The sequence below is a fragment of the Aedes albopictus genome, chromosome 3 (genome assembly GCF_035046485.1).
Source record: "Aedes albopictus strain Foshan chromosome 3, AalbF5, whole genome shotgun sequence".
Taxonomy (NCBI): domain Eukaryota; kingdom Metazoa; phylum Arthropoda; class Insecta; order Diptera; family Culicidae; genus Aedes; species Aedes albopictus.
In genome coordinates, this window is record NC_085138.1 from 76,443,989 (window position 1) to 76,464,939 (window position 20,951).

Genomic DNA, 20,951 nt, shown 5'->3' on the forward strand with positions numbered 1-20,951 from the left:
TGTATAAAGAAGGAATGAGTTCCTGGTTATCTCGTTCTTTCTGAAATGCTTGAAACGCATTGTCGATTACCACATCTGTGATGTTCGTCTGGCTGACATGGCTATTCATGTGAACTCACATGCCTCCCAATTTGGGATGTCCACAATGACACTTTTACACAAAGTTGTATACGTTTTCAAGAAAGTACTCGCTCAATCGTAGTTTTTGCTTGGGTGATTTCTTGAATATAGAGGATGCTTTCGATGCCGTGCCTTTCAATGTCATATTGAAAGTCGCATGACGTCACAAGCTACCTCCAATGAGCTATAGGCTCTCTTTACGCTTATGCGTTTTACAGTGTCCTTTTCAGGGCACTGATTAAACCCGTTGTGGTATGGGCTATGAGCTCTCGTTGCGCTTATGCGTTCATTCCCTCTTCTAGGGTACTCCTTCCTATTTCATCACCTTTCCCTTTCCTAATTCCCATCCCTTGTCGCACGCTCCCTCAGGTAAATGATGAAATAGGCTTATATGTATGGCGATGGCACAAATGTCCCAAATGGAGGATAACGTGCCTCTGGAGCCGGCCTTCTGATACCTGATTGTATATGGAGACAATTTGAAGTCACATAATCAAAAACTATGCGAAATTTTGGACAGACTTCGAAAATATAATTTAAAGTTACAACCAAGTAAATGTAATTTCCCACAAAAAGAAATTATATATTTAGGGCACAAGGTAACATCTAACGGAATAATGCCCGATGATTGGAAAATATGTGCCGTTAAAAAATTTTCAACGCCAACAAGCGCAAAAGAAGTTAAAATGTTTTTAGGTCTGCTGAGCTATTATCGGAGATTCATACCAAATTTAGCTAATCTGGCAGAACCAATTAACAGACTATTGAGGAAAAGGGAACGTTTCGTATGGAGTTAAAAGTGTCAGCAATCTTTCAATCAGTTGAAATCGTTGCTGGTGCAGTTCTCTCTAATGAAGGAAATAATTTACCAATAGCTTATGCTAGTAGGATTTTGAATCCTGCTGAACGGCGGTATTCTACTGTAGAACGCGAATTACTCGCAATTGTTTGGGCTATCAAACATTTCAAACCATGCGTTTTAAACAAATAGAAACGCTCCATAGAAAATCAAAAAGCGCTCCATAAAGAATGAACATATGTTCCATGAAAATGTGCAATGTCACCCATAAATAATTGGAAACGTTCCACACTTTATGAAAAATGTACCGGTAACACATAAAATTTTCTCATTAAAAGTGATATTTTGCACCAATAAATAATACTGAAATGCTCCATAATAAAATACAAATGCTCCATAGAAAAAGGCAAATGCTCCATGAAAAACTAAAATTGTACCCATAGAAAACATGAATTGCTCCATGAAAAATTGAAAATCCTCCATCGATAGCATATTCTTATAATTTAATTCGACAGGGCTGAATTGCTTTACATTGCACTGTTTTAGTGGTGCAAATGTTTAAAGTTATGGAGAATTTTCAATTTTTTATGGAGCAAATTGTATTTTATGTGGTGCAGTTTGATAATACTTATGGAGCATTTGTCTATTTTCTATGGTGCAATTTCAATGTTTTATGGTGCAATTTAATTTTTCTATGGAGCAATATTCAATTTTCTATGGGAACAATTTTATTTTTTTATGGAGCGTTTGCATTTTTCTATGGAGCATTTGCATTTTATTACGGAGCATTTCAGTATTATTTATTGGTGCAAAATTTCAATTTTAATGAGAAAATTTTATGTTTTACCGATACATTTTTTATAAAGTATGGAACGTTTTCAATTATTTATGGGTAACATTGCACATTTTCATGGAACACATGTTCATTCTTTATGAAACGCTTTTTGATTTTCTATGGAGCATTTGCAATTTGTTATGGTTGCAATAACCTTTTGTCGATCTTATTAGAGGAATACGACTTCAAGGTAATACATACACCTAGAAAAAACAATGTCGTCGCTGACGCATTAAGTCGTATAGAGCTTGTAATTTAGATACTGCAGATCAGGTTACAGCTCAATTAAACAACGAGATAAAAACGCACAAAGCAAATATCTCAAAACGAATAAATGTTATTACTCGGCAACAGGCAAAGAACCTAGCTAAAGATAATCAACATACTGATCCAAAAACGAATAAACACACAAGCGGATTGGCACAGGACTATGGAAGCTTTGAGCTATTGAAAGGCCCCAATCAAAATAAGAACATGCATGAAAAATAGAACAACATAAAAATTGCATTAACGTTTACATAGTTCCGAAAATACTTGATCCAAACACCAAGTACGAATTCCAAAAGGAACTATTTGAATTAAGAAATATCGAGGACCATGGGTTTATTACAAACTCAAATGAACACTTCATAATTTGTAAAGACCATTATACACTTAATTTATGTTTACACAAACTATACAAAAATATTATGTTGTTCAAAGCAAACATAAAAGAAGCAACAAATAAAACAATAAACTTCAAGTTTTCATTATTACCGAAAGATATAGTAAATTGGCATAAGTTGAAACAAATAATAAGTCATATATTTGGAGCGGACCTGGTGTGATGGTTAGAACACTTGACTATCACGCCGAGGACCTGGGATCGAATCCCACTCCCGACAAACTCACAAAATGTGAGTTCTTCCATCGGAAGGGAAGTAAAGCGTGGGTCCCGAGATGAACTAGCCTAGGGCTAAAAATCTCGTTAATACAGATACAAAAAAAAAAAAAAAAAAAAAGTCATATATTTTCTAACATGAATTGCAAACTTTGCTGTTCAAACTATTCAATAATGAAATTAAAATCAGAAAATGAAATTGAAACCGTGCTCAAGGAATTCCATCAGAGTCCACTTGGTGGTCATGAAGGTCTGAATCGAACTTTAAAGCGAATTCCCGTGCGATATGCGTGGAAAAATATGAAACGTGAATTTTATAGAAAAATGTCTCGAATGCCAGAAAAATAAAATTCTAACTAAAAACAAGATTCCTTTAGAAATTACAACCACATCTTCTAAACCATTTGAAAAAATATTTTTAGATATTGTAGGACCTTTGCCAACTTCTAAAAATAACAATAGTTATATATTAACCATACAAGATGACTTAACGAAATTATTCATTGCAAAGGCCATTCCTGAAGCAACAGCAGAAACCACCTGTAAAGCTTTTTTGGAATGTGTTATTTGTATCTATGGTGTACCTAAAGGACTAGTAACAGATCGCGGTACTATTTTTGTTGGTAAACTATTTCAAACACTTTGTAAACTTTTGCACGTTGAACAAATTCAGACGACAGCATACCACCCTCAGAGCCACAGAACTCTCAAAGAATACATGAGATCGTATGTTTGCGAAAACCTTAATGATTGGGATGAATATATTCAGTATTTTGCTTTCACGTATAATACAACCACTCACTCATCAACAGGATTCTCCCCTCACGAACTTATGTTTGGTTACAAAGCTGAATTACCTTCTTCAATCTGTTCTGCTTATAAAGATGATTCGACATATCTATCTTACTTGTCAGATTTAAGGCGAAATCTGGAAATCATTCAGAAGTCTGCCAAAGAGAGCTTGATTTCCAATAAATATGCTAGAAAAGAAAAATATGACGAAAAAGCTAATGATTGGTTACCAATGTGGGGCGACACAGACACAGTTCTTCTCGAAAATGTCACTACAGGGACGGGAAGAAAACTTCAAGGACTTTATAATGGTCCCCATGAAGTGGTTGCTATAAATTCACCACAAACATGTACCATTTTGTTAAGAGGTACTAATAAAAAAGTAGTTGTTCATAATGATCGCCTAAAACGCTTTCATGAATAATCTAATATTCTTTTATTTTTTTTTTGTTGCAGAATGATGCTTGGTTTTATGCTTTTTTGCATCACTTCGACTACAGCTGAAGTACCAGTCGTAAACATACAATTATACGAGCACGGTATCATATTTGAACAACTAAAGGATGTAAGGCTGGTGATGGGGAGCTGGAACTTTCAATCTTCCTACAACCTTGGCGATTTAGAATACGAAATCACACAAGTACAAAATTAATCCAGTATATTAACAAAAGCCTGTTTGTTTAGGGGATCTTACAGAGATTCGTGGAATCATCTATTCAAGATGTCCCCATAAAACTCTCATTGAGCATTTGAAAAGATCTAAAAGGGGATTCATCGATGGCATTGGTGATTTGGAAAAATGCTATTCGGAACAATGAGCAACTCAGATCGTGAGAGAGTGGACCACGATCTTTCTAATCTGAAAAAAATAATTAAGATCAATTGGAAAAACAAATTGAAAATCAGACGATAGCAATTGATTCTATTTTCGAAATAACAAATGAAACTATGACAAATTTAAAAACAGAAGTGGAATCATTTAGGAAAGTAATAGATTTTTATAATAAAAAGGCAATCATAATAAGGGTTGGTCTTATAATTTTTGGTATTTTAAGTTTTAAACTCTATCGCTGTTTAAAACTTAAATTTGTAGGGAGAGGAAATGACTCTACCCAAGAGAATCAGGCATTGACTGTAGTATTCACGGACAGAGATGTGGAGGAATGTTCGCAAGAGGCAAGTACGAGCACAGTTTCAAATACAAATGCGCTAACAAAAACAAGGCCACCTAGGATTTCAAAAATAATAGGAGAGGCAAGATTTTAAGTATAGTTTACATAGAAAAAGAGTAAACACTAAATAAATATGAAACCTTCGAAAAAAAAATCAATAATCAAACTATTATATTATAAAAGTTGTCATTTTCCAAATAACGGATTTGCATAACGAAAACTTTTTTTTTGGGGGATAGTAATGTGGCAAGACGTTGTCACACGACCTTCTCTTGATCTACAATTCCGCATTTAGCAATACCGGATTGCGTTCACTTCCATGTGCGGAAGGTGCTGTAAGGGGAAAGGTGTCATCCCATAATTAGAACAAACTAGTAATGAGGGCAACGAAACCGGTCTGGTGGCTAAGGGCGTCATATACGGCCGAGGCGGAAGAGATAGATAATGCAGGTAGATAGTTAGTTTAGATATATATATAATGCTAAGAACAATAAATCGGCGTCATTCAACTATTCAACAGTTATATCACACATCCCAAACTCTGCAAGAACGTTACACAGGGTAGAATGGCTGAAGAGACAGATAATCAATGTAGATAGCTTGTTCACGTAGACCAAGTTGCTAGTAACAATAACACTTTAAAAACTAATCACAGTCTGTCATATCACAACCTAACAGTAACAGTGGAATTTAATAGAAAATAAGTAATGGGAGATCTTGCGGAAATCTGTGGCATAACATATTCAAGGTGTTCAGATGAGCCATCAGCAGACAGTTTGGAAAGTATCAAAATAGAAATTCTTGATGCTATTGGAGAGCTCGAGGAAATACTTTTCAGTGCTAAAAGCAATACGGATCGCGCGAGAAGTTTCCATGACGTTTCCAACTTGAGGAATAAAGAAAAAGAGGAATTTCCTTACTAAAACAAATTCAAAAGCAAAGATCAATTAAAACATATAAAGAGTTTAAAACCTGTAAATCGATGCAAGGTATGAAGCTTTGTCCTTCGCTTCATTTACTGCAAACAGTATTTTCGCCGGACAAATGTAATGTTTAAACTTGTCTGAAATTATCCAAGAATGGATGAATCCAACAATCTCTAAACTTGAGAAACCAACCCTGGATACAAATGGTAGAACCCATGAATATTTGCGGTCCCAAATTTAACAAAAAAAATCCATATTTATAAATTTCAAACAAATAATTTTTAAGATTTCTGGAATTAGAAATCTTCCAATAAAAACACCCTTTTAAAATCGTCTATTCAATGTTATTTGTTTGAGAAACAAATTCTGTCGGTGGTGGGAAGCAAAACAACACACTACAAATAAGAAGTTGAATTCCAGAATTTTTAACTTTAATAATACACAAAAAGATGAAAGTGTTTCCGAATATCCGAAAACAGAGAACGAAACAAAAAACCAGCCACAGCAAAGTGTCAGCAACGGTAATGAACTGAAAACAGCAAGATCAAGTAATATTTTTATGAAAACTAGAAAAATTTAAAAAAACATCTGTAAAATTTCGGTTCCAAAAGAAGGTTCCAAATGGACCGAAACGTCGGACAAGATAAAATAGCAGTATTTTTATTTTTGTCAAGACTGGAAAGCCATTCTCCTGTAGATGATAATATCGCACGACCTTTTCTTTTTATTAATTCCCCATTGTGCAATACCGGATTGTGTTGACATTCATATGCGGAAGATTCTGAAAACGAAACTCACATCCAGTTACCGGTTTCCTATGAACAGAAGAAAGACACACGTTGACCACTGAAAAGCAACTGTGTACCTGGTGTTTCTTTTTCAAGTATGGATTGTTTTTTTTTAATAAGTGAAATTCGAACACAGAATATGAATTTCAGGAACATAAATGCTAAAGAAGCTCTATTATAAAACACAGACTAGAAAAATTTTCATTCTCAGTATGGAATGCAGAAAGCATTTTAAAAAGTTTTGGCGTTTAAAGTATTAAACTCCACCGTCGATTCGAACACGTTCAGAAAGAAGTGGTTCACCCTGGACCTACTACATATTAAGAGCAAGGATGGGAACACTCACTTGCAAAGAGTTACACTCACTTGCTATTTTCTCAGCTCAGAAGCGTGCAATCATGAAACGATGTATGAACGACTTTTGCCTTGCGGTTTTATCTAAAAGTTTGCCGAATAGAGTAGGGATCGTAAACGCATGCCTAAGCCGAGAGGAAGTGGCGAAGGCAACTCTCCACGAGGTGAATGTTAATTATACTCACCTCGTGGAGAGTCGCTTTCACAGCTCTGTCACGACTTTGGTATGCGTGTGCGACCCCTACTCTATTCGGCAAAGTTTTAGACAAAAATACAAGGCAAAGGTCGTCCATATATCGTTTCTTGATTGCACGCTTCTGAGATGAGAAAATAGCAAGTGAGTGTAACTCTTTGCAAGTGAGTGTTCCCATCCCTGATTAACCCTCTAATACCCAACCCCGCCTTTAGACGGGGTATAGTTTGAGCATTTTTGTAATTTTTGTTTCGTGGGAAATCAAAACTTTTGTATTTTTGGCTGATATTTAGGACTGTTTTGTATATCTCAAAATGGTTTTTGGTGTATTTTAAATCGTATTTACATTTTTTAAAAATCATTGAAAAATTGATGTTTTGGTCACCTTTTAGAAGTCATTGTTTATTTTGTATTGAATCGCTACAATTAACATATTTTAAATTTTTCCCAAACCATTCTATCCTTGTTTAATAGTTTAAGGGGATCGAATACACTCTAAAATTATTTTCCTTAAAATTACACGGAAAATAAAATTGTATGTGAAAAAAATTCAAAACAAAAATATTTCAACAATAATCATAAAATCTCAAAATGTTTTCATCCCAAAAAATCCGTACCCCAAATAGGCTTCCAGAAAAAATATAAAAGTGTGGGGATGTTCAAAAATAAAAATTAGAAAAATCAAAAACTGAAATTCACGAAATCGAGAATTAAAAAGAATCATCTTCCAAAACATGTTTAAATCGATTTTAGATGACGAAAAATGATATTTAGATCAAAATCAAAAATTTGGGTATTAGAGGGTTAAGAGTAAATTCCGCACCAAGAATTTCACCAAGAATTTTGCGATGCTTGACCAGAAGCAAATAATAACATAATAAACAACTGAATAACATTGAATTTTGAAAATATTTCAATACACTGAAACCTCCATTTAAGTCGATGCATGGCTGATCGAAAATAATTTTTACCGTGCCGGCAATGACTAAACTATACAGTTTTATATTTTTTGACAAATCTCCTTTGTCATGCGAAGTGTTAAAAAATATAAAAGTCTATAGTTTTGTCATTGCTGGCACGGTAAAAAATATTTTCGATCAGCCATGCATCGACTTAAATGGAGGTTTCAGTGTAACAAGTTTTGAAATTCATGCAAACACGTACAGTACTTGAAAAAAATTCTATAAATATCAATTTTTTCATGAAAAATAGACTTTTTTGCTTAATCATTTAGAGTTTTCTATATGCCCATTGAAATGTGCAATTGCTTTTAATGGATTCAGACCTGCTGATTCCATATCTAAGCTTAGAATTTTCGTAGCACGTTCAGTTTTTGAGAAAAATAAGGCTTTGTTTAAAAAAACACATATTTTCATAAAAAATGTACTGATTTCTTTTTTTTTTTCAAATATGCCATATGCCCATTGAAATTTGCAATTGAACAAATGGATTTTAACCTGCCAATGTCATATCAAACCTTAGAACTTCTGTAACACGTACAATTTTTGAGAATAAAAAGGTTTTATTTAAAAAAAATCAAAATTTCTTGGAAAGTTTAATTTTTACTTTTTTTTACAATTTAACATATGGTAATTAAATTGTACAAAATTGTATTTAATGTGTTTTGACCTGCTCATTCCATATATAATCTTTTTCTTTATTTTTTATCTGTATTAACGAGATTTTTAGCCCTAGGCTAGTTCATCTCGGGATCCACGCTTTACTTCCCTTCCGAAGGAAGAACTCACATTTTGCGAGTTTGTCGGGAGTGGGATATATAATCTTGAAATTTCTGTAAAACATACAGTTTTTGTGAGAAAAAGGTTTAATTCTCAAAATTTCAGATTTTCATGAAAAATATTCTACTTTATCATTAAGAATTTTGCATTCGCTGAATACGAATCTGATATCAGAATTTCCGTAATACATGCAGCATAAATGTGGTTATAACTCACAAGTTTTTTTTTAATTTCTTTGTATTTGTGAATTTTAACTTAAGCTTATTCTTCACAGATGACTCACAAGATTTCCAATTCCTTGGAAATAAACCGTTTTCTCTAACTTTGATTTTGCGTGTGTTATTCTTGATTACAATTTCTCCAAAGAATCTTTTAGGTATTTCCCCAGGAATTTTCATTTGCACTTCTTAAGCAGTTTTAAAAAAAAAATCTCAAAAGATTCATTTTGAAATTGGTTCAAGGGTTTCCTCAGATTTTTTTTCAGAAATTCCTCCTGGGATTCTCTCTCTCTCTCTCTCTCTCTCTCTTCTTGGCGTAACGTCCTCGTTGGGACAAAGCCTGCTTCTCAGCTTAGTGTTCTATGAGCACTTCCACAGTTATTAACTGAGAGCTTCCTCTGCCAATGACCATTTTGCATGCGTATATCGTGTGGCAGGCACGAAGATACTCTATGCCCAAGGAAGTCAAGGAAATTTCCTTTACGAAAAGATCCTGGACCGACCGGGAATCGAACCCGTCACCCTCAGCATGGTCATGCTGAATACCCGTGCGTTTACCGCCTCGGCTATATGGGCCCTATAGCCTGGGATTCTATTGGAAATTAATTCAAGGATTGCTACATAAGTTCATGCTTGCATTCCTTCATGTATTTCTTCAAACATTTCTTTAAATGATTATAGGAGATTTTCTTTGGAATTTCTCCGAATACTCTTCTAGAAATTTCTCAAGAAATTCTTCTATTAATTTGTACAGGGGGTTTCCAAATTCAGGAGACTTTATAAAGATACAGAGATTCTTGCAGAAATTCCTCTTAGGTTTTCCATTAGAAATTCATAAATTCTTCCAGAAACTTTTTCAGAAATTATTATATAAATTTCTCTTTTAGTTCTTGTTTTGCAAATTTTCCATAGTTTTCTTAATGTCATTATATAAAAGTTATCCCAACATGAATTAGACAATTAAAAACCCAAAAGAAGTCAATAAAAATCAAAAGCTACAAACTTATATTACGTAAACAACAAAACAGTTGTCATGAATAAAAGTATTAATTATTTCAGATATTATTTACAAAGAATAAATCATTTAGATAACAAGCAATTCAAAATCAAGTTTTCCCAATAACATATAGCATTAGTATTAGCATTGAGCGAGTCGCACAAATTCGTAGGTGGTACAGTCCTAGACCGCTGTACCGCTGTGACTCTTAGACAAGACTGACGCAATCCTCCAATGGTCGAGCACTGTCCTGGCCACGCAAGTTTTCCCAATAACATATATAACATAAAAAAAATATTAAAATATTTTGTTTCCTGAAGTCCACGTCGACATTATAGGAGGCGGGTAAGGGAAAAATTTCATCTCATTCATTTGAACGCTATCCAACAAATCTTTTCAGCCATTTTTCCTTCTATTCATGTTCAAAACGATTTCATTCAATCAGAGCCCCTATCAAATGAGAAGCGAATCCTTGTCAGATGAATAAATTGTCACTCGAATGAGTGGCAGGACACGAAACATGAAAAATCCTGCAAAATTCCGCCAGACTGAAAAAATTTCGAATGTCGGGTCAAAGTCGGGTCAATTTTCATCCGAATGTTGGACCACTGTTTGACCAACATCGATCAACTATTGGGTCCATGTTGGGTTTGGTGGCCAAAATAAAAATAGGTGAATGATAGGGATTGATTATGTTTGGCTACGCAGTCCTTTATTGAACAAACGACGTTCTTTATTTGCCCGACGTTTCGACACGGGGTTTGTGTCTTCCTCAGGGGGTAAATACTTGTATCGCTATTTTTCCTATGTTTGGTCTAACTGTAACTGTCGGGTTTAGCGGTTTTAGGAACGTGACTTTGAAATTTCTATTTTTTCCCGCCTAACTTGTACTGCCCAATGGCGCAATCTTATAGTTAGACCAAACATATGACAATTAGCGATACGCGTATTTACCCCCTGAGGAAGACACAAACCCCGTGTCGAAACGTCGGGCAAATAAAGAACGTCGTTTGTTCAATAAAGGACTGCGTAGCCAAACATAATCAATTTCACAGTCGATTTATCATCAGAGTGAATGAAAGGTTGATGTCGAGTTTGACGTCATCAATGATGGTAAAAGCTGTAAACCTACAACACCACAAATTTTGCTTCCAAGCTGGAGCTCAATTGAATGATATGTGGCTTGACTGAGGTTGGAGCTAATGTCAATTGAATGATCAGAGGCTATTCAATTGACATTCCGATAGTAAATGGAAAAATGAGTGGTTACCATTCTCAATTTCAGCTATAAATGTCGATTGATACTGACACTTCGTAGCACTGGGTAGGGGTAAAAGAAAAGTCCACGCTTTTTCACGGGGAAGGGGGAGGGGATCAAAAACTACGATTTTTCTGTCCACGTGGTATATGTACGGCCCCGTAGTAATTTAGGGATTTTTGTGTACAAATCCCTTCAGATATTGTATAAGAAATTTTTCTGAGAATACCTTCAGAGGTATCTCCAGGAGTTCTACCAAGGATTCCTTCAGAAAATCCTCCAGGGCATTTCATCCATCTGAACAAATTCTGCAGTGATCCCTGAAGACATTCGAGGAGATATTTCTAATTAAACAACAGAAGCAATTTCTAAATCAAAAAATCTTGTATGATTTTTTTAAGAAACCACAAAGAATTCTTGGAGAAACGCTGGGAATAATTTCCGAAACAATCCCTGTAGGATTTGTAAATAAATTGTTATATGAATGACTGGAAAACTCCATTGGCAGAGTAACTGGAGACGCATAGACATGGACCGAGTCAAATGGAGACGACTCCTGCGTACAGCAGAGGCGACTAAGGCCTAAGTCTGGCCGGTAAAGTAGGTGATGAAAAACTCAATGGAAAAAGTTTTGAGGAAATCCCTTGCTAAATTTCCTGAAGAAATCCCGAAAAATTTGAGGAAGTCTCTGGAGATACAAATATCTTCTCTAAAGAATCCCAGCAGGATTTTCTGAAAGTAACGCTGAAGGAATTTCTGAAGATAACTTCAGAAGAACCCCTTTACAAATCTTAGGAAGCACTTTAAAATTTTTAAAGTGCACTTCTGTTTGTTACAAAAGTTGATGAGCAGATATAAAATTTCAAATAAAAAAGTAAAAAGTGTGTTTTTATTGAAAATATTAAATTTTGTGAAAAAAGTCTTTTTTTCTCAAAAATTGAAAGGGCAACTGAAGTTCTCAAGTCAAAGTATGAAGCAGCGAACTAGAATATGTTTAATAAAATAAAAATGAAATTTTTAATAATTTAATAATTTTTAATAATTTAATTTAATTTAATAATTCTCCATGATGATATAAAATTTTGTAAATTACTACCCATTTTTCAAAAAAAAAAAATGAACGCGTTGAAAAATTTCTAGGGTAATTATTGGAATCAGTGGATCAAAATTAAAAAAAAAAAACGCAAAGTGATTTTGATGAGCAGATATACATTTGAAAAAAAAAAATGAAAATACATACTTGATTTTCCATGAAAATATGAAATATCTATATATATAAAAATGAGTTTGTAGCTTCTTTGAGGCAACAAAACTCACGAACGACCGAACCGATCAGCACGACCCTTGCACGTTTCGATTCGTATTCATGGTGGCTGTGTTTATATGCACAAAAAGTTACGAAAATCAACTAGAAAAGTAAGAAAATTTGTAAAGTACTGATTTTTCGTGAGCTGGGAAGGAAATCAACACGATCGAAATGAAACCAATCTAGAGTGCGTTGCTATTTTGAGCTCAACAGTTGTCAAACAACCACAAGACGGCAAGACAAAGTTTGCCGGGACAGCTAGTTTTGAATAAAAACCTAGTTTTCTCAAAAACTGTACGTGTTACAGGAATTCTGAAGTCAAATTTGGAACCAGCGGGTCGAATTCCATTAGCAATGGAACAAATGACCAAAGGGCGTGAAAAAAATTTGAATTTTTTCGACTAGTGAATCCGAGAGCAAAATTTGTTATGATATCAAACTCATAAATCGTGTGAATAACAAAGCTAGCATTATTGAGAACATATCTATAACATTGTTAGTTAATATATAAAATTATGCGCTCGCCAATAGCACGAGTTTCATCGTCAGAGTGAGAATTGTTGTAAGATGATCGAAAAATATTGTATTCAGTTGGTTCACCACAACGCAAGATTTTTGAATTTAAGTAATTTCTATATTTTTGAGCAATGCGTGGGTTTCGATTTCCAGCTGTCATTTGAAACCAGTTCAACTTTAATTGTTTTTGCAGCACGGTTTCATTACGTTATCATTACGGGATGATGCATGAAAAATGTTTGTCGTTGATAGCAGTTCATGACTTTGCTTTATGTATTTTTTTTTTCCAGTACTGAAACTCCTCCAACGATTTCTCTAAGGATTTCGTATTTTTCAGAAATTTTCTAAACATTTCTGCCAGAAATTCGTAGCCAGATTTTTTTTATTTTTTTTCGGGATTCGTTACAAATTACTCCATGAATTAACCAAAAAAAATTCCAGAAATTTCTCCTAGAGTTCTTTCCCGAAATCTTTCACTGTTTTTTTTTTCATATTCCTCTAGAAATTACTCCAGAATTATGCTTAGAATTCCTCCAAATATATCCTAAGAAATTTCTATGGCCATTTGTCCAGAAATTCGTCCTAAGATTCCTCTGATAATTCCGAATGATTCTCTAGGATTTTTTCAGAATATTCTTCCAAGAATTTCAAAAAATGTTCAAATAAATTTTCTAGGAATTTCTTCGAGCATACGGACCAACTGGTGACGTAGTTGGGAGGGGGCGAGTCTTCGCAAAATCAACGCAATTCGCGAAATATCGACGCAGTTTATCTAGTTTAGGCATATACACGTGAATACTATACATTGAGCTAAAAAAAGTGGATCTTTTTTTTTACAATATTGGGGTGCTTCGATGGTTTCTGTAAAGCTAAAGAACATTTTCCACTAGGAAAAAAAATCAGGAGATACCATGATCCTTCCACAAAATATTGCCAGCAATACATGGTATGGGAATAATTTAATTATAGTGGACAAGGGTGACACAAATTTCTATTTTCTCTTTTTTTTATCGGTATCAACGAGATTTTTAGCCCTAGGCTAGTTCATCTCGGGTCTCACACTTCACATTCCTTCCGAAGGAAGAACACACATTCTATGAGTTTGTCGGGAGTGGTATTCGATCCCAGGTCCTCGGCGTGATAGTCACGTGCTTCAACCATCACACCAGATCCGTTCCACAAATTGTTTGGGTATTTCTTTTTTTTTTTTCAATAAATACATTTATTATTTACCATCCCCACCCTTGACGAGTCAACGAGCACTGTGACAAAAGAAGAAAATGAGATTTGTTCCGGCCTAATTTAATAATAAAAAATCAAGATATAACAACCGGTTATGTGATTTCGTACGCATTAATTTGCTATTCTCCTCTGCTCATTGATCTTAGACAAAGATGTAATGAGAATTCCCAAAATAGATGAAGGTTGAGACTGTCGTAAAACCAGTGCACATCACACAGTCTGCCCCTAAGGCGAAACAATCCAAAGAAGCGGTGTCACTATCAGTCCGGTTTAGGAAAGAGATAGGCGGAGATCGATGAAAGGCAAGCACATTATTTGCACCTCTTATCGCGGACTGCACTTTGAACTGACACCAATGGATAATAGTTGTCTTTAGAATCTTGTTATTGTTGACCGTTCCATCCGTATAGGTATAATTCAAGAAACGAACTGGAATCATTGGTCATTCATCGAACTTATGTCAGGGATCATTAATCCGAAAGACCCAGTAGACCTACACCTATCAGAAAAAAAATAACGAGATCGCCAGAAATTTCTATTGAAATTTAACTTCTGTTCAAACATACTTGCAGGAAAGAAGACATGATTTATATACTTATCATTCCATATGACCATGGATTGCGTCAATCGAAGAATGGCACAGCATTAATACTTGACTAATTGATTGTTAGCAACTAACTTTTTTTAGAAATTGAAACCAGTATAATTCTAAAGATTTTTTTACAATTTTTAAAGTACATACTTGTAATGAGGCTTTTAGACAATATTTTGTTGTTCCTATTTCGAAACTAGTACATACAGATTTGGTACGGTATGAACTTCTTTGGTTCGGTAAATGAACTTCATCATTTAAATTCAATATGAATTGTTTGTTGCAACCATTCGAATCAGTACATCAGAAGCAAGAATATAACGCTTTTTTGTAATGTCCACTTCGTTTTCAGGATCCTACAAAACCGTACGCGCTTTTCAGGTTTTACCAGAAAATCCCTTCCAGATGAACTATTTTCTGGGTTCTCCAGCGTTCCGCATCCTCCAGATTCAGCTCCATTTGTCGATCCACTTAAGGCTTTTTACGGCATCATCAGCATCGGCAGCCATGTTGGATATGAGCCTCAAAATTTCAAAGTGATAATTCTCTGCCTACAAAGCGAATATTCGTATGAAAAAGTATCATCCTATATGCTCACTCGCAGTGATTGCGATGATACTTTTTCTGCTGCGTTGTTGCAGAATTGACAGTTTTTCATCACTTCAAAAATGCGAGGCAAACAATCATTGAAAAGCAAAAAATCAATGATTCGTTTGAAAACTTAGTGATGCAATAAGACACCTTAAGTCTTGATGCTTATGAGTTTTTTTTGGTGGTGCACTCTAGTCCGCTTACTTGGTTAACAGGCCGAAGAGGTGCCGAAACTCGTGAATCTTTCTGCTTCTCAATACTCCAAAGGAGAAATCATAGAGCTTGAAAGTCAGGCTGGAGCATTGATTGTGTCTTCTTCCCAGGAAAAAAATAACGGCATCTTGTTCTTTGAATGTTGGGCACGTAATACGGAAGTGAATTGAACTATGGCTGACAAGATCCTTGGAACAACGGTGTTGCAATTAAATCTACATTCCGTTTTATTTTTTCGTCGAACTGTGTATCGTCTTCCTCTGCACGATTCGCCGGAACACTAACGATGACTATGTCCTGGTTAGAGTAAGGTGGGGCAAAAGTTCGACCTTAGTTGAAAATTCAACCTATTTCAAAAAACCGAAGCAGATAAAAATAAATAAATACCGTGTGGTGATTCTACCATCCTTAAGCTAAAATTTTGCTGAACAAAGTTACGCCAAATGTCTTTTCAATTTTGAGTTACAACACTTTTTGTGTGTGTGTGTTTTATTCGAACTCTTGCCCCACCACTGGGGCAAAAGTTCGAATCTAGTGTTTGTGGAATTTCGCTAACCGTAGCACACTATTTTGACACTTTGGTAATAGGAATACCTGAAACCACTTAATATTTGATGTTAGAACTGGAATACACATTAAAATTCGATTTGGATTTTACCCATATCAGGGTTAAATTTACTACACCAAAAATTAGTAGTTTTCCGCCAAATTCAGATAAAACAACTTTTTTTTTCAACTTTAATCGAATTTTCTCACTAATTCCACCACTCTTAGAGATAATATGTACATTTTGCAGAATTTTAGGTTTATATCTAAAGTTGCCACATGATTCGAACTTTTGCCCCACAATTCGAACTTTTGCCCCACTATGTGTAAAATACGATTTTCAAATCTTTTTTGCAAAAAGTTATACATGCTAGAGCATCTTCAAAATATACCTAGTTACGCCCCAAAATAAAATATCGAATTTGATTTCATTAAAATTTCATTTCATGCGTTGGAAGGGCCATCGCATGTTACAATTTTTTGATCAAAAACCAACATTTTGTCATAACTTCTCGAAATATTGATCAATTTTCATAATTTTTTGAGTGAAAGACTCTTTTTCAAAAAGGGTTCGAACAACCTTGACACCAGAAAGAAATAATTTAAATTGAGGTCAAAAACTTCAAAAGAAACTCTTGCCCCACTCGAACTTTTGCCCCACTTTACTCTATGGTGTAATGAGAGCTTCCATCAATTCCTAAATTGTAGTACGTTTCAGCAACACTGTCGATAATGTTATGCACATTAGGCCGTCCCTATTTTTGCAAAAGTTGGAAATGTCAAAAGTTCAATATTGCAAAACGATCGTTTTAGCTAAAAAACCATCATGCCAAAATTTGAAGTCCGTATCTCAAGGCTAAGTGGTCCCCCACGGGGCCTAAAGTTCTCAAAAATTGTATGGGATAAAAAAAATCATGAAATTTTTTCGACGAAAAAAATACTCTATTCTACTAAAATCGGTGATTTTAGGACCCTAATGGGCCAAAAATGTGCTCAGAATTGCGATATCTCTTTTCGTTTTTGAGTTATCGGACAAAATATGACAGGTTCCCTGAGGGATCTCAAAAAATGATCAAAATGTTCAATTTTAGGTAGTTTTTCGTCAATAACTCAGAAACGAAAAGAGATACCGCAAATCTGAGCACATTTTTGGCCCTTTAGGGTCCTAAAATCACCGATTTTAGTAGAATAGAGTATGTTTTTCGTCGAAAAAATTTCATGATTTTTTTTATCCCATACAATTTTTGAGAGCTTTAGGCCCCGTGGGGGACCACTTAGCCTTGAGATACGGACTTCAAATTTTGGCATGATGGTTTTTTAGCTAAAACGATCGTTTTGCAATATTGAACTTTTAACATTTCCAACTTTTGCAAAAATAGGGACGGCCTAATGCACATTCATTGTTTGCGACACTTAATCCACATAATGTACGGCAGGGAATGTTTTCAATTTACTCGTCACTTCATGGGCGATCATTCACTAATGCATGTATAACAATCTAAAACGTGAACCACTTTTCATGACAGTAACTGAATTATGCAAAAGCGTAATCGCGACCACTAAACTGCACAAAGGTTGGTCTACTGGTCCCATTTGGGACCAGTGGCCGTTCTTCGACGATGGTTCTAGCACAACTGAAGTTCGGGTTTACTTCTAGTTTCATTAAGTATCAGATAAACCAAATTTCCCATTTTCTTCGCTTTCTGTCTGCCCTGTCCTTCGGTCATGTCGTTGAGCAATTAGTTGCCCATGCTGACCTGTCTGCCTACCTATTTCGAATGCATAATTTCTTCCGTCAGGTACCTGTTACTAGTAGTGATCCGCTAACCGCAGAATGAATCAGAGAAATGGGTAAGTTGTCCGAGGTCGTTTTGCTACTACTACAGGGGATAGACAAAATAATCTGGGCAGGCAAAATTTTCACTTTCCAAAAAATATTCAACTAGCTGTAACTTTTAGAAAAATGCATCAAAAATTCTCAAATGTTCACCGTAAGTAGATCAACTAGTTGTGTGGTCAAAAAGATCGGGCTATTCTGCACGAAGTAATAAAGAGTCTAGGAAAAGGTATAATTAGCCGACAGCTGACTTTGAGCTGTTATATCTCCGGATTCAATGAACCGAATGCAATGAAATTTTGACCATTTATGACTTATATAATGGGCTATGGAAAACTTTTGACTTAACCCTCTGATACCCAATCCCGCCTTTAGACGGGGTATAGTTTGAGCATTTTTATAATTTTTGCTACGTGGAGAATCAAAATTTTTATATTTTTGGCTGATATTTAGGACTGTTATGTATATCTCAAAATGGTTTTTGGTGTATATTAAAGTGTATTTACATTTTTTAAAAATCATTGAAAAATTGATGTTTAAGTCACCTTTTAGAAGTCATTGTTTATTTTGTATTGAATCGCTACAATTAACATATTTTAAATTTTTCCCAAATCATTCTACCCTAGTTTAATAGTTTAAGGGAATCGAATACACTCTTAAATTATTTTCCTTAAAATTACACGAAAAATAAAATTTTCTATGAAAAAAATTTAAAATAAAAATATTTCAACAATAATCATAAAATCGCAAAATGTTTTCATCTCGAAAAATCCGTACCCCAAATAGGCTTCCAGGAAAAATATTAAAGTGTGGGGATGTTCAAAAATAAAAATTAGAAAAATCAAAAACTGAAATTCACGAAATCGAGAATTAAAAAGAATCGTCTTCCAAAGCATATTTAAATCGATTTTAGATGACGAAAAATGATATTTAGATCAAAATCAAAAATTTGGGTATTAGAGGGTTAACTTAAAATTCTTAACATGGAGGAAATTATAACGATTAGATTATTTTTCTAATAAAACACCAAATTATACAAAATTTTAACATCGTTTCAAAATTAAAGATGCTAATTATAGTTCATATAAATTCCCTCTAATTGACTTGAATATAAATATGTTTTGAAGGAAAGTAACAACACAGCCGGCAATAAATTGAAAATGTAATGGGATGCATATTTAAAATAGACCAATTAACTAAAAAATCCTAAAATGAATTAAATTGTTATAACTTTTTCTCTTGTTAATAATTTCAAGTTAAGTCACACGTTTTTCAGAGGTCATTATATAAGCCATAAATTGTCAAAATTTAATTGTATTATGCTATGTTCAGACTACGCCGTTGTATCATGATATAAGCGGTTTTCGTGATACAAGGCCAATATCATGTTTCTGGAACGTGATATTGCCATACATTTTTGACACCTCCAATATCACCTTCTCGAACGTGATATTCTGAATATCACGATACAACTGCTCGAATTTGCTGCTCGAATGACGATTTTCTGGCAACCCTGTCGGATTTGACAGCAATGCCAAACCAGAAAGTTTGTTTTTATTTATAATCTTTTTTCATTTTTCGCGTCCACAACGGCTACTACCGCAAGAAAAACCGGGATCAGAAACCAAGTTGTGTGATAATCTTTCGTAATATCGGAGAAAGTCGGTGCGGATGTGCAGATCCGGATAGTGTTTCGGTTGGGGTAGGAACATCGCCACAAAAAAGGAACCATTGTGTTAATTTCGGGAAGCGGCAATAGTGGAATCCAGGAATCGGCAGCATTTACCGCGACACTGAACGAGGCAAAAGTTCCAATACGGTCACCAGCAATTACCATAATTTGTGGAGGTATTTTTACTGGCACATGCAACGAAGGTGTATTCTTCCTCCAGGGTAAATGAAATTCGCCGTGGACATTCACCTGACACCGGTTACCTCTGCCATACAAAGCGCCAGCAACCACATTTGGAAATTCTATCTAAACAATCATCGGGTAAGTTGTGCGATCTTCCCGTAAATCAACCGACGATAAACCCGGATCTTGGTTTCTCCCACAGCATTTCGGTCGATGCATGATGCACGGATGTCGATATGGAGGTTCAATAAGGTCAATCATCGAGTGGTTGAGAAACTGAAACTGCCGCCTAATGCGATGGTGACCGTGACGCCCAACAGCAAAATCAGCACATTGATCCGGAGCTGGACCAAATGATGCTAGAGCTCTACCCAAAATTGATCTACCTACTGATCCAGACTGATCCTAGCCAAGATTATCGCCTGCTTATTTTTAATTTTAAGTGAAATGGTTCAAGGATGATTTGATCTGAACGGATATTTCAAGATATATTGATGTTGTGAACGAAGTACGGTAAATAATTTATTGAATTATAGCCATTTGTCTTGGTATTATACTGTTGACAATTGATATCTCCAGAAATTCCAATTTTTAATCCGAATGTCCTTCAGTTATTTTCAAAAATTTCTTAAGTTTGTACAAAGATTTATTCGGTGATTTCTCCAAGGATTCTTCTAGTAATTACTACAAATTTACCCAAGCTACCCACAATTTTCAAGTGTTTCTCTTTTTGTTTTTGATTTAATTTAGAACTTTCTCTGAAGGACTTCCCTCTGCACATTCCTCCAGGAGTTTCATCAGGAAACTTCAGAATTGCTTCAGGAGTTCCACGTGATTTCCTCTAGGACTTCCTTGAAAATTCCACCAGGAGATCTTCGAAAATTCGCCCATAAGTTTCTCAGGAATTCTTCCAGAAGTTCAATGGAAATTTCACTAGGAGTTTCTCAGGAATTCATCAAGATGATCCCTAAGAATACCTCCAGGAGGTCCTCGGAAATTCTTCCAGTATTGCATCGGAAATGCAATAGAAATTCCTCCAGGAATTCCTCGGAAATTTATCCTGGAGTTCCTCGGGAATTCCTCCAGAAGTTCCCCGGAAATACATCCAGGAGTTCGCCTGAAACACCTCCAGGAGTTCCTCGAGAATTCCTCCAGGAGTTCCCCGGAAATACCTCTGGGAGA

The 20,951-nt window shown here is 35.1% G+C and overlaps 1 protein-coding gene and 1 long non-coding RNA gene across 7 annotated transcripts in view; one reads left to right on the plus strand and one right to left on the minus strand.

The window, feature by feature from the left end:
* Window positions 1–20,951, minus strand: part of LOC109399758 (FMRFamide receptor) — a 728,822-nt gene that overhangs the window by 510,031 nt on the left and 197,840 nt on the right. The window lies entirely within an intron of this gene.
* Window positions 17,493–20,341, plus strand: LOC109416556 (uncharacterized). The gene is made up of 2 exons (XR_002131635.3): window positions 17,493–19,907; window positions 19,972–20,341. It is a non-coding gene; the product is annotated as an uncharacterized LOC109416556 (long non-coding RNA).